The following is a 12,493-nucleotide window of genomic DNA, read 5'->3' as shown; positions in this document are numbered from 1 at the left end:
AAAAATATTAGGAAAGAATATCCTTAAATAATAAATATTAGGATAAGACATCTTGAACAGTCGATAAAATTTATATAAGAGAATTTAAACTGAAAGATCCAAAATTAATGCAACAAATATCATACATAAGTTAATTAGTAGAGATCATACCAGAAAGTCTAGACAGACCTAAGTTACCAGAAGTATTGAGCTCTTAATGATCCTTAAAGGAATAGCTTTAGGATCCGGGATCCTCAGTTTCTTGATCTTCAGAAGGAACTTAGAAAATCTGTTGCAAATAATTCATAATATCAACTGGGATCAAACCCATTAAGTTAGGGACAAACCCAAATAATAAACTGGGGACAAGCCCGTGCAACTGGGGACAAGCCCGTGTAACTGAGGACAAGCCCGTGTAATCTGGGGACAAGCCTAAAACTGGTGTTAAACTGGCGACATGGCCCTTGAGAAGAAGTGAAAACCCCTTAAACCTTAGGATTAAACTGGCGACAAGGCCCTTAAGAAGAGGTGAAAACCCCTTAAACCTTATGAAATGGTACGTCTACCATAATTCGTAGGATCCTCCATATATCCGTTAACAACGAAATTGTCAGCCACTAAACGTGTACTGGTCCCGCTGCCCCGGACTATACATCGGATAGCGTGCGCAACTGGCGATCGTGAGAAAGGTGAAAACCTTTAAACCGTAGGGGATATGACCATCGGGGGTCATACCCAATCTTGGGCAAGGCCAAGGGAAATAGTAAAGTACCTTAAATGTAAAGGAGAGGTGGCCAACCTCTTTAGACATTGAACCTCTTATTGAAACCTGCATTGTTACTTAAAAACTTGGAAAAGACAAACGTTAAAAATATATTATCCTTAAATTAATAAGAATCTGAAAAGGATAAGTGATCAGATAGATGTTACCGATTTTAGGATCCTAGATCATCTAAGGATAACAGATCCTCAAAGGATAATTGATCCTGATCAGAAAAAGTACTTCTTGAGGTGGATAGCATTCAATGCTCTTGGTAACATGTTGCCTTCCATAGTGAGCAAATGATATTCCCCCTTTCCTGTTTCCGACTCGATCGGATAAGGACCTTCCCACTTGGGTGCTAGCTTTCTATCTGCCGGACTGGTTGTGTTTTGGAAGGCTTTTCTCAACACTAGATCTCCTTCTTGAAATCTTCTGATTCTTATATTTTTGTTGCAGCTACCCTGTGTTGATATGCTGCCATCCTGTTCTTGACTAGGTCTCTGAGTTCTTCTATAGTATCCAAGTCTTCAAGAAGGGTTTCTTCATTGGCTTCAGGATCACGAATGCTCGTTATTGCTGTAGGAACCACCATTTATGTGGGAATTACTGCTTCTGATCCAAACACCAATGAGAAGGGTGTTTGGCCTGTTGCATTCTTAGGCGTAGTCCTGTCTGCCCAAAGAACACAAGGAAGTTCTTCAGCCCATTTTCCCTTCTTGGATCCTAGCTTCTTCTTTAGATTGTTGGTGGTAATCTTGTTGCTAGACTTGCTTGACCATTGGCTTGAGGATGAACCGGAGTGGAAGTAATCATTTTGATGCCCCAACTGTCACAAACGTTAGTTGTTCTATTCCCGATAAACTGGGAACCATTGTCACAAACAATTTCAGCAGGAATACCAAATCTAGTTATAATATTTCATTTAATAAAATATATTACTTCCCTTTCTCGGACTTGTACAAATGCTTCTGCCTCAATCCATTTGGAGAAGTATTCAGTCATAGCAAGCATAAAGACTTTTCCACCGGGTGCTTTTGGTAGCTTGCCTACAATATCCATACCCCATTTCATGAAAGGCCATGAGGAGGATATAGGGTATAAGGCTCCGCTGGCTGACGAAGGATGTTTGCATGTCTTTGACAAGCATCACATTTCTTTGAATACTCCACTGCATCCTTCTTCATTGTTGGCCAGAAATATCCAGTTCTTAGTATCCTGGAAAATAATGCTCTTCCGCCTGTGTGATTGCCGCAATCTCTTTCATGAAAATCCTTGAGTACTTCTTGGATCTCAGGATCCTCAATGCATCTCAAATATGGACCTGCAAGAGATTTTCTATATACCATATAATTTAACAAAATATATTGGGATACCTTGAGTTTGAAGGATTTGGGATTTTCTGTCGCTGGAATCTCTCCAGTCTGAATGTAGTTCTTGATAGGATGGATCCATGATCCTTTGTTATTTGAGGATAAAGGATCCCAGAGCACGATTTATTTATCATTTGTTATCTCTCCAACTTCTTGTTCTCTTATCGCTGGCGAGAGAATGTGGATTATTGTGATTTTCAAATTCTCAGGAATCTTCAGAGACGAGGCTAAGTTTTCCAAGGTGTTTGCCCCAACATTTTCTTCCCTCGGTACCTGTAATATACTAAACAACTCGAAGGATTTTACTAATTCCTTCACAATTTCTAAATATTTGACCATATTCTCACCTTTTACGGTGTAAGAACCGTTAAAGCGATTAGTTATAAGTAAAGAGTCTATATAAACTTGAAGATACCTGATCCTCATTTGTTTGGCTAAAAGTAAACCTGCGATAAGTGCTTCGTATTCTGCCTCATTGTTGGCGGGTTGGAATGCACATGCAATGGACTGGGGTATTATGTCCTCATGTGGTGATTTCAGTAGGATACCCAATCATGTTCCTCTTACGTTGGATGCTCCATCCATGAAGAGTGTCCAAGGATCCTTTGTTTCCTCTAGTTGCTGAACTTCCAAATCAGCTTCCTTCTACATGTCGCTACTGAAATCAGCCACAAAGTCTGCAAGCTCTCGTGACTTAATGGTTGTTCTAGGCTCATACTGAATGTCATATGCACTCAACTTCACAACCCACTTGGCCATCATTCCTGACAACTCTGTAATTCTAAGCACATTCTTAACAGAATAGTTAGTTCTCAAAATAATAGTATGGTGTTTAAAAATAATGTCTCAACTTGGTTGAGGCAATAATCAAAGCGAGAATTAATTTCTCAATGTGAGAATACCTGACCTCTGAGTCTAAGAGGCTTTTACTTACATAATATACCGGATGCTGTGGACCTTCATGATCCTTGGTCAGAACAGCACTGACTGCATTACCTGAAACGTCCAAGTATAGAGACAACGGCTCACCATAAATTGGCTTCATCAAGGCTGGTTCTGAGGATAGATAATCCTTAAGAGCCTTCAGCGCATCCTCATTCTTTTGAGTCCATTCAAACTTCCATGGTCTTGCCTAACTGGTCTCCTTAGAAATAACAGTCATGTCTAAATGCTTAAAGGCAAAGGTGGATTTACCATATCCTCCTCAATTTTGCTGGGGATACTGGATCCTAGGAACACCTTTACATCTGGATCCTCGGGATCCAAGGATACTTTTTTAACGTCTTTCTCCCGAGCTTTCAGAACGTTCCTAAGATGTTGTTGTGGTTGCTATGCTACAGTTTGCTTGGTTGTCGGCTTCATTGATGAAGAATAGTAGTTCTTGGTCTCCACCTGGTCACCGTATATCCTCACTACTCCGAAAGGGGTAGGGATTTTAATGCATTGGTGGTAATCAGAAGCCACCGCTTTCATCCCATGTAGCCATGGTCTGCCTAAAATAACATTGCAACAAGAAAGGTTATCAATAACACAGAATCTTTGATAAGAATTTAACCCTTCGATGTATATAGGAAGATTAATGTACCCCAATGTTTCCTTGGTTTCTCCACTGGAACCAACTAGCACCGATGTTCTTGGCTCGATCTCTGAATCTGGTATGTTCATCTTCTGAAGAACATCATGTTGGATGATATTGACTGAACTTCCACCGTCGACTAGGATCCTGCGTACATAATGGTTAGCTATAAATAAAGTAATAATCAAACCATCATGATGAGGATCCTGAATATTTGATTTATCTTCTTCATCGAAGAAGATCATTTTGTCAGTCGTCAAGGTGGTGGAGATAATTGGCCGATCCTCGTTGTCCAATTTGATCTCCTTGGCGAGCCTCTTAGCTACAGAGAATGAAGTGCCGCATATGTCTGATCCTCCGGAGATGAAATTGATCATGCACGCATGTTAGTGAGGATCCTGGATACTCGTATCATCTTCTAACCGAATGAATCGGAGTGCTCTGTTCCTGACTTCATCTAGAGTCCTGCATGGAGTCATCACAAGATCATCATAAAATGGGGAGCCCCTTTAAAGTCCCATCTTGAATGCTTCAACAGCAGTAGCCATATCAAGATTAGGGATTTCCAGAGCTTCCCTGCCAAACCTTGTGACAAAATCCCTAAGGGATTCATCATAAGTTTGGATAACGCGGTATAAATCACTAGTTAACTTCTCAAATTTCCTACTACAGGAAAATTGACCGTTGAACAAGTTAACTAAATAAGAAAATGAACTAACAGAAAAGGGAGGAAGACTTAGCAGCCATTTTAGCGCGGATCCTGTCAGTGTGGATCTGAAGCCTTTACATAAGCAAGCTTCCTTAAGTCTCTCCGGGATATGGTTGATCTCCATCCTTTCTCTGTATTGTGCTACATGTTCTTCAGGATCAGTGGTCCCATCATAAGTCTTCATGTTGGGGGTTTGGAATTGCTTCGGAATTTCAGCATCACAGATAGGTGGAGCAAATCTGGACAACTTGTGGCTTCCCTCAGGTATCTCGGGAATTGGTCGTATCACCCCGGGAAAACTGGATATCATATCCTTGAGCTTTTATAGCTCCTTGGCCATAGCTTGGTTGATGTCTGCATCCTGCATGGGAACACGGTTAGCGTTAAAGGATATAGGATCATATAGGTTACCTCTTTGCTGGGTGAAGGTAGGCATCCCAGATGAGTAGCTGGGATAAGAAGAGTCTGCAATAGGAGTTGGTCCTCCAGAAGCTATGGTTTGCATGGGGATTATATCTCCTTCATGGACTTCGGAGGATCGTTGATGTTGAACTCCTGAGGATCCTTGATTCTGAAAGAAGGATCCTTGAGGTTGTGAGTTATAAGATCCTTGGTGATACAACCCAGAGGATCCTGGTTGAAGGATGGATGATCCTTGCTGGAAGTATGAGGATCCTTGAGTTTGTCGACCCAGGGACCCTTGCTGAAGGATAGATGATCCTGGCTGAACTAACGAGAATCCTTGAGTTTGTTGACCCATGGATCCCTGTTGAAGGATAGATGATCCTGGCTGGAACAACGAGAATCCTTGAGTCTGTTGACCCATGGATCCCTGTTGAAGGATAGATGATCCTTGTGAGAACTAAGCCATGGATTCTGGACAGGTGAAATCCAGCATCCTTGGCATTAGGGGGTGAGATCCTCTGTTGGCCTCTTGTTCTTCTTGAGATCTTCTATCTCACGGAGGATCCTCTGGTTGGTCTTGTTCTGCTGCTCCATGTATGCTTTAACCTGCGAAAACATAGATGAAACATCACTGTTAGTATTAAACACCGGGGCAGCAGCAGCGGTTTTTGAGCTCTGGAAGACTGGTAGTTGCGTCTTGCTCCCAGCAGCAGCAGGCCGTTGCGTTCCCGTGATTGGCGGAAGCATCGGTGGCAAAGTCCTTGATGAGAGAGGAACCGATGTTGGCATGGTTGATGAAGCAGAGGTTGATTGAGAGGCCATTGATAGTGATATGTGTATGAAAAGGTTGAAAATTATCGGAATAATACGGATTATAGCACCAATTGCCCCACGGTGGGCGCCAAATTGTTTTGGACAAAAATCTGCTAAGGATAATGTATCCAAATCTGTTATGTGAGGTTTAGTGCTAAATTGATAACAGCGAATATATGAACGAAATTGAGATGAACACAGCGATTTGATCACGAGTGAAAAAACCCTTGATTACGATAATCTTCCTTCGGTCAAAACTTAACAAGGTAATCTTTGGTCGAATTGCTTCGGTCAAGGATTAACGAGGTAACCTTTGGTCGGATAGTACGCAATTATAGTAATCTCCGGCACAAAAAACCCCCGGACGGTGAAAACTATCACCGTCAAGTTTATTAATGACAAAAAAGGGTTACAATGGTGGAGTTTATGATCAAAGAGTACAAATATCTAAGTGTGTGTGTGTATGAACTGCTAGAGAGAGTTCTTGAGAGAGTTTCTGAATGTGTGCAGCCGTCAATGAGTGTATCTATGTGTGTCCCCTAATATTGATCATAAACTCAATATAAATAATAAAAGAAAATAACAACTAGCTCCTATTTTTAAGGAACTACTCCACTAGCTGCTCCCATAACTTTGACCATATGCATAAAGAAGTCTTGTAGCGAAAGTTTAGGCAGACTTGGTCATACAGCCGTTATACATAGCTCTGGAACTCTTCGGGAGGATAACTGATCCAGACAACTCTTCAAGGATAACATATCCTCAGTACTCAGTTATTTGTGACTCAACAAAAAGTACTATAAATCCGCCACTTCTCCCACTAACTTAGTCTTCAGCTTTGACCACGTGCTGCAGGTTCCTTGTAGCGTTATATTTATCAAATATAAGACTACACATAATAAACAATCGTTAGTAAATAATAAATACTGAGGATCCTTGATCCTGACAGGATCTGACTAAGAATAACTGATCCAGACATATATCAGGATAACATATCCACAGTGTCAAATTTCCGTGCCCTAATAACAGTAATACAATAAATACTGATCGAGTGATTAGTCCACCTCTAAATAAAATTTACGCATCTATATGCTACGCCAATGATAGAATACACATCATTGACGAAGTGTTTTAAGTTCCGTAACAACCAATCACACTATCCCGACTAACAACATATTGACTCTTCCCACAGACCACGTCTTAAGCAGTGATTTTTCATATTTGAAATATGGAAATGTTGCTATATTAGGCTTGAATTCATATACTCACGTTACCGAGAATGACATATTACCGATAGACTATATGTCGATATTTAGCCCTACATCGACAACTGACTAAAAATTATGAGCATGAATTCAATTAAAAATATTATACTGGACTCTCCTTTAGTTATGGTCTTATGGGCTCTACACAGACAATCGATTGAGAAGTCTATTCTTAATTGTAATTAACAAAAGTTACAAAACTATTCATACAAGTCTTAACAACTTAAGTACAAAACATTGTGCGATTAATTTTTCTTAACTTCTTATTTTCTTGTCAACCGAAAGTCTAGCTGTATATTTCTTGGCTAGTTCTTCCTTTATATTCTACAAAATAATCCTTTTTGTAAATGATGAATGTGACTCAATCTAGCTATAAAAAGAAATAAAAAAATTAATAAAATTTTCATAATAAATGTATTTATGTTGAAATTTGGTTTTAGTAGATGGTAAACTTCCAAGAAGCTTCGTGGTGCTTGATTTTACTACCAGGAAGCTTCCTTCTGCACCATACTAATTGTTAGTGTTTATGTGGTTTGATGATTTATAGTGATTTTCCCAATAAAAAGTTGTTGGCATTAAATCATTCTTTAAAAGGAAAATATGTTTTCTTTCTTCAAACAAGTTATAAAAAACACGTAGTTTTTACGAATATGGAACTTTCGGGAGACTTCAGGATGAACAAATCATTCGGATAATAATGTCATGTTTATTTGTCTATCCTGAAATTAAAAAGAAAAATAAAATTATGAACAAATTTATTTATGTATATAAACTAACTAGTTTTTATCCTCTGTATTACGGGGGTTGTGTTTTTTTTCGTGTCTAATATTCATATTTTTTGCATTTTAATTTTATTTATTATAAAAAAATTAATAATATACTTAGGGTTTGATTATGAAATAGTTTCACAAATAAATGACATGTTATAACCCGTTTAAAAACTATGGGTTTGATGAGACCCATGACGACATGTTATAACCCGTTTAAGATCTATGAGTTTAATGAGACCCATGACCCGCTTATTTCTTTTACTATAAAATTGTTTCTTATTATAAATAATATATTTTTCTTAAAAAATTGGATATTCATATTTAGTATGTCTCAAATTTATAGGATTTGCATATCAAATGTTTGGTGAAATTTATTTTTAAAATAGTGAGATGTTATAGCCCGTTTAAGGTTATCTGGGTATGGTGAGACCCATACCGTGAATTCGAGTGAAATGCATGAGAAATATTCATATACAAATAAAATAATATGGCGGCTTGAGTAAATGTAAGAAACAACCATAGAGCTTTTAAATGTTTCGTTTATTTACGGGTGTTGTTTTATATTATTTGTTTCTAATATTTATTTATTTTTTGAATTTTTATTTTTTTAGTGTATGAAAGTTAATAATATACTTATGTTTTGATGATAAATTGTTTCACAAATAAATGAGATGTTATAACCCGGTTTAAAAGCTATATGAGTTTGGTGAGACCCAAGACCCGTTTATTCTTTTTTACTATAAAATTGTTTTTTTAAATATAAATAATATATATATATCTTTTTTAAATAAATCAGATATTAATTTTTAGTATATCCATACTTTTTAGGAATTTTATATAAAATATATGGTGAGATTAGTTTTCAATTTAATAAGATGTTATAACCCGTTTAAGAAATATCTGGGTTTTATTAGACCCATACCCATAAATTCGGGTCAAATGCATGAGAAGCCTCCATTTAAAAATCAAGGAAATCTGGTGACTCCAAAAAAAGGGGGAACGACCACATCGCGACACGTAGGATTTTTATGTTTTCGTTTATATATATTACTAGTTTTTATCCCCCGTATTACGGGGGTTGTTTTATATTGTTTGTTCTAATATTTATTTATTTTTTTAATTTATATTTTTTTATTGTGTGAAAGTTAATAATATACTTATGGTTTGATGATAAATTGTTTCATAAATAAATGAGATGTTATAACCCTGTTTAAAAGATATATGGTTTTGATGAGACCCAAGACCCATTTATTTTTTTTACTATGAAATTGATTTTTTAATTATAAATGATATTTATGAAAGTTAATAATATACTTATGGTTTGATGAGACCCAAAGCCCATTTATGTTTTTTACTATCAAATTGGTTTTTTAATTTAAATAATATATATATCTTTTTTAAAATAAATAAGATATTATTTTTTATTATATCAAATAAATAAATAAATAAATAAGAATATTAATTAAAGAAAACACTTAATAATTTAGATTTTTTCTTATGTTCTGATTATAATTTAGTGTATGTCGTTAATTCACCATAAATATGGTTTGGTTTTTTTAATATTTTTTTAGATTATAAATTTTGATTGAAATGCAAGTGAAATACAATGTGTAATTATATATCTATACTACATAATAATATATTATATAAATCAATGTTTAAGGCAAGTAAGATTAGACGTCCCAACTTAAATTTAACTCTTACGAACTTGCTACCCGAGCCTATAGTTCTTCTGAGTTGGCTAACATCCAAAGGAAGACGTGAAACTTGGCCACCCACTACTCCACTAGGACTAATATAACGGATATTTATACAATTAATGATGGGAGATTGCTTAGGTCCTCCATGTCATATTGCACGTTCTAACATGTGATTGAAATTCGTTCTCTCTTGTGTAAATCTTAGTTGATTCGGTATGTTCGAGGAACTTGAGTTGCACACTTGCACACCCTGATAATAATTTTTTTTTCTTTTTTTTTTTTAACAAAATAAACGATGAACAATTAGTGTAAGCCAGATGCTTAGGTAGTCCATGTCAACCTCACGTGCTAGCATGTGATTTAAGGTTTGTTGTTTCACCCTGTACGGTAGCTTATGTCGGTATGTATGTGGGAGTTGAGTAGGGCTGTTCACGAACCGAACCGAACCGAACGCGGGCATGCTCATACTTGATTTGGTTTGAAAGCGAGCCGAACCGAGCGGATTGAATTTAAAGAAACGAGCGATATCTTAATGCTTGAACTTGGTTCGGTTTGAAACCGAGCGGCTTGGTTCGGCTTGGTTTTGCTTGGTTTCGTACAAAGTTTCCATTTTTAAATTTCTAAAACTTCAAAATATCATTAATTTAAGACTTTCAACTCTAAATTGTCTAAAGTTCCACCTTTAAAATGTATAAAACTCAAGGTTAACAACAAAACATATATAAAACGAGCGGCCATGGTTTAAATTTGAACTTTGAATTCAACACAAAAGATTGAAATTTTAAAAACTTTAAAAAAATAGTATACTTATATATATATATATATTCATAAAGTTTATATTTAAAACTAATAAATAAAAAATAATTCGAGCAAAACGAACCGAACCAAACCGAGCGAGGCTTTGCTCGTGCTTGGATTGTTTTTAAACCGAACCGAGCCGAGCGGCTCACTTCCAAACCGAGCCGAAATCGAACGAGCATTTTTCGAGCAATTTTTGAGCGAACGACGAACGAGCGGTGAGCGGCGAGCATTTTGGACAGCCTTAGAGTTGAGTTGCAAACCTTGATTAATAAAAAGGGAAATAAAATAATTTACGCAGAACATAATATTTTTATTACTTTTATTTTTGTGGTACTAATCCTCATTTGTTAATACATCGACCTAATTAACATAAAATTATAGGATTAAGCTTAGTTTAAATGAATTTGGTTGTTTTTGAGTGGAACCCTATGAACTTACTAACTAAAGTGCTAAGTGGGTCATGTTTAAATCGGCCTGATGAGTCCGTATGTTAACACAATACCTTTTCTTTTTATTTCATAAGTTAAATTGGGCATCTTCAAATTAGAGCCATGATTTCAAGTTATTATAATCTATCTCCAGTCTAGCTATTAATACAGACACCGGCTTGCCCTAGTTTGTATAGAAAACGTCTTTAACTTCTATCCGGTTAAAACCATCAAACCTTACCGTCGAAAGCTAAGCGTCCTTGTTCAACCAGTCTGACCGGCCGGTCCGGTCCATGTTTCAAAACACTTCACTTACGTACACATTCACAAACTGTAGCAAAACAACGAATACATAATAACATCAACATCGTATTGCCTATATTTTTGTACGAAATGATTAGTATGCCCTCTTAGCATATACTTGGTTTTAAAAGCACCAAAAGAGATTCTTAGTAATATTGTTTTATGTTACAAAATTACAATTAGTAGAACAAAATACTTATTTTGTTAGTGGCACTATAAAGTCGGATAAAAAACAGACACAATGATCATGACATGTATTATTTATAAAAAGTATTATTTCTATTTATATTTTTTTGTTTGCCAACGTTGAGACTTGGGTGGGTATGTGGGAATTGGGATCCTTTCTCTGACTTAGTCTTGGATCTACTGTTAGTTTGGTAAGTTGCACGTGATATTACAACAATAGACACGTGTTTTAGTCAATATCACGAGTTTATTTTATAAGAGATAATCACAAAACAATCTTCTTCTCAAGTGTTTGGTATATCTACTTAATCGAATCATACTAAAGAATATCTTGTTTGACAATTGATATTTTGCTAAATTAATAAGATGTCTGACTGATTAAGAAGTAGTCTTTTAATCATTCAGTATGTCTCTTAAATTAACCATTAAAAGGGTCAATGAGCCATTAACAAGTGTAATCAAACACATTTTATCTTTGATCGATTCAGATGTAACCTCTTAATGACTCATTTAGAAACTACCAAACAATATGATATTATACAGGATTGAACCTAAGACCTTCTATCTAAGAGGTTTGCCCATCTACCATATGAGCTAGTCGCCTAGTCCCACAATCTAATTTGTTGGTGTTACATTGTAGTTATATGATTGGTAAAAAAAAGGTACCAAGCAGTCAAACCATACATGTTACGTTTGTTTTCTAAGACAAACAAACACATCCATATATTCAAACACTAACATTTGAAAGCGTTCAATAAAAATTATAGGTTTTGTCTTTTTATTTATTATGACTTTGATTTTTTTCAGGTTTTATTGAATATGAAATTTAATAAATGATTTGCTTTCTAGTTTATATAGATTCAGGTTAGGAATAAGAGTGGTTGTTTATGTTCTATTATAGGTTAAAGTTGATGGGAGGGTGGGGGTGATGGATGACCAAAGATGGTGATAGTTGTTTTTAATTAAGTAGGTGGTGATCAGGTTTTGATGATAATCACGAAAAAATATGATATAATTAATCATGTGATCACATGCTCATGTGAGAACAACGATACTTTGATGGACAAACCGCATAAGTAGTAAGTGTACCATTGTAAGTGTGAATCCTTTGTATGTAACATGAACGATCAAACAAGTAGCACATGCTTTGGTCTATATGCATCATTTTGGTATGTGTTTGATTGAGCCAACTAGGGAGCTGTGTCCTTCAATGCTTGGTGGGTTTAGTAACATCCCGAAAATCCTATATAATATTTTATATTATTGATTTATAGTTAATTAATTATTAGTACGATAAACTCATATAGTATATGAATTGTTAAAGTTTATAAGTTCATTGCAATATTTATGTTTATGACAATGCATGTCGAACATGACTATTCGATGCTTATTACATAGCCGTGTTACTTAAACGTAAAATCAAGC

The sequence above is a fragment of the Bidens hawaiensis genome, unplaced genomic scaffold (genome assembly GCF_021521415.1).
Source record: "Bidens hawaiensis isolate Kalapana, Puna unplaced genomic scaffold, B.hawaiensis_p1.1 tig00003244_1, whole genome shotgun sequence".
NCBI classification, from domain to species: domain Eukaryota; kingdom Viridiplantae; phylum Streptophyta; class Magnoliopsida; order Asterales; family Asteraceae; genus Bidens; species Bidens hawaiensis.
The sequence above is the reverse complement of the archived record's forward strand: the minus strand, read 5'-3'. Positions refer to the sequence as shown.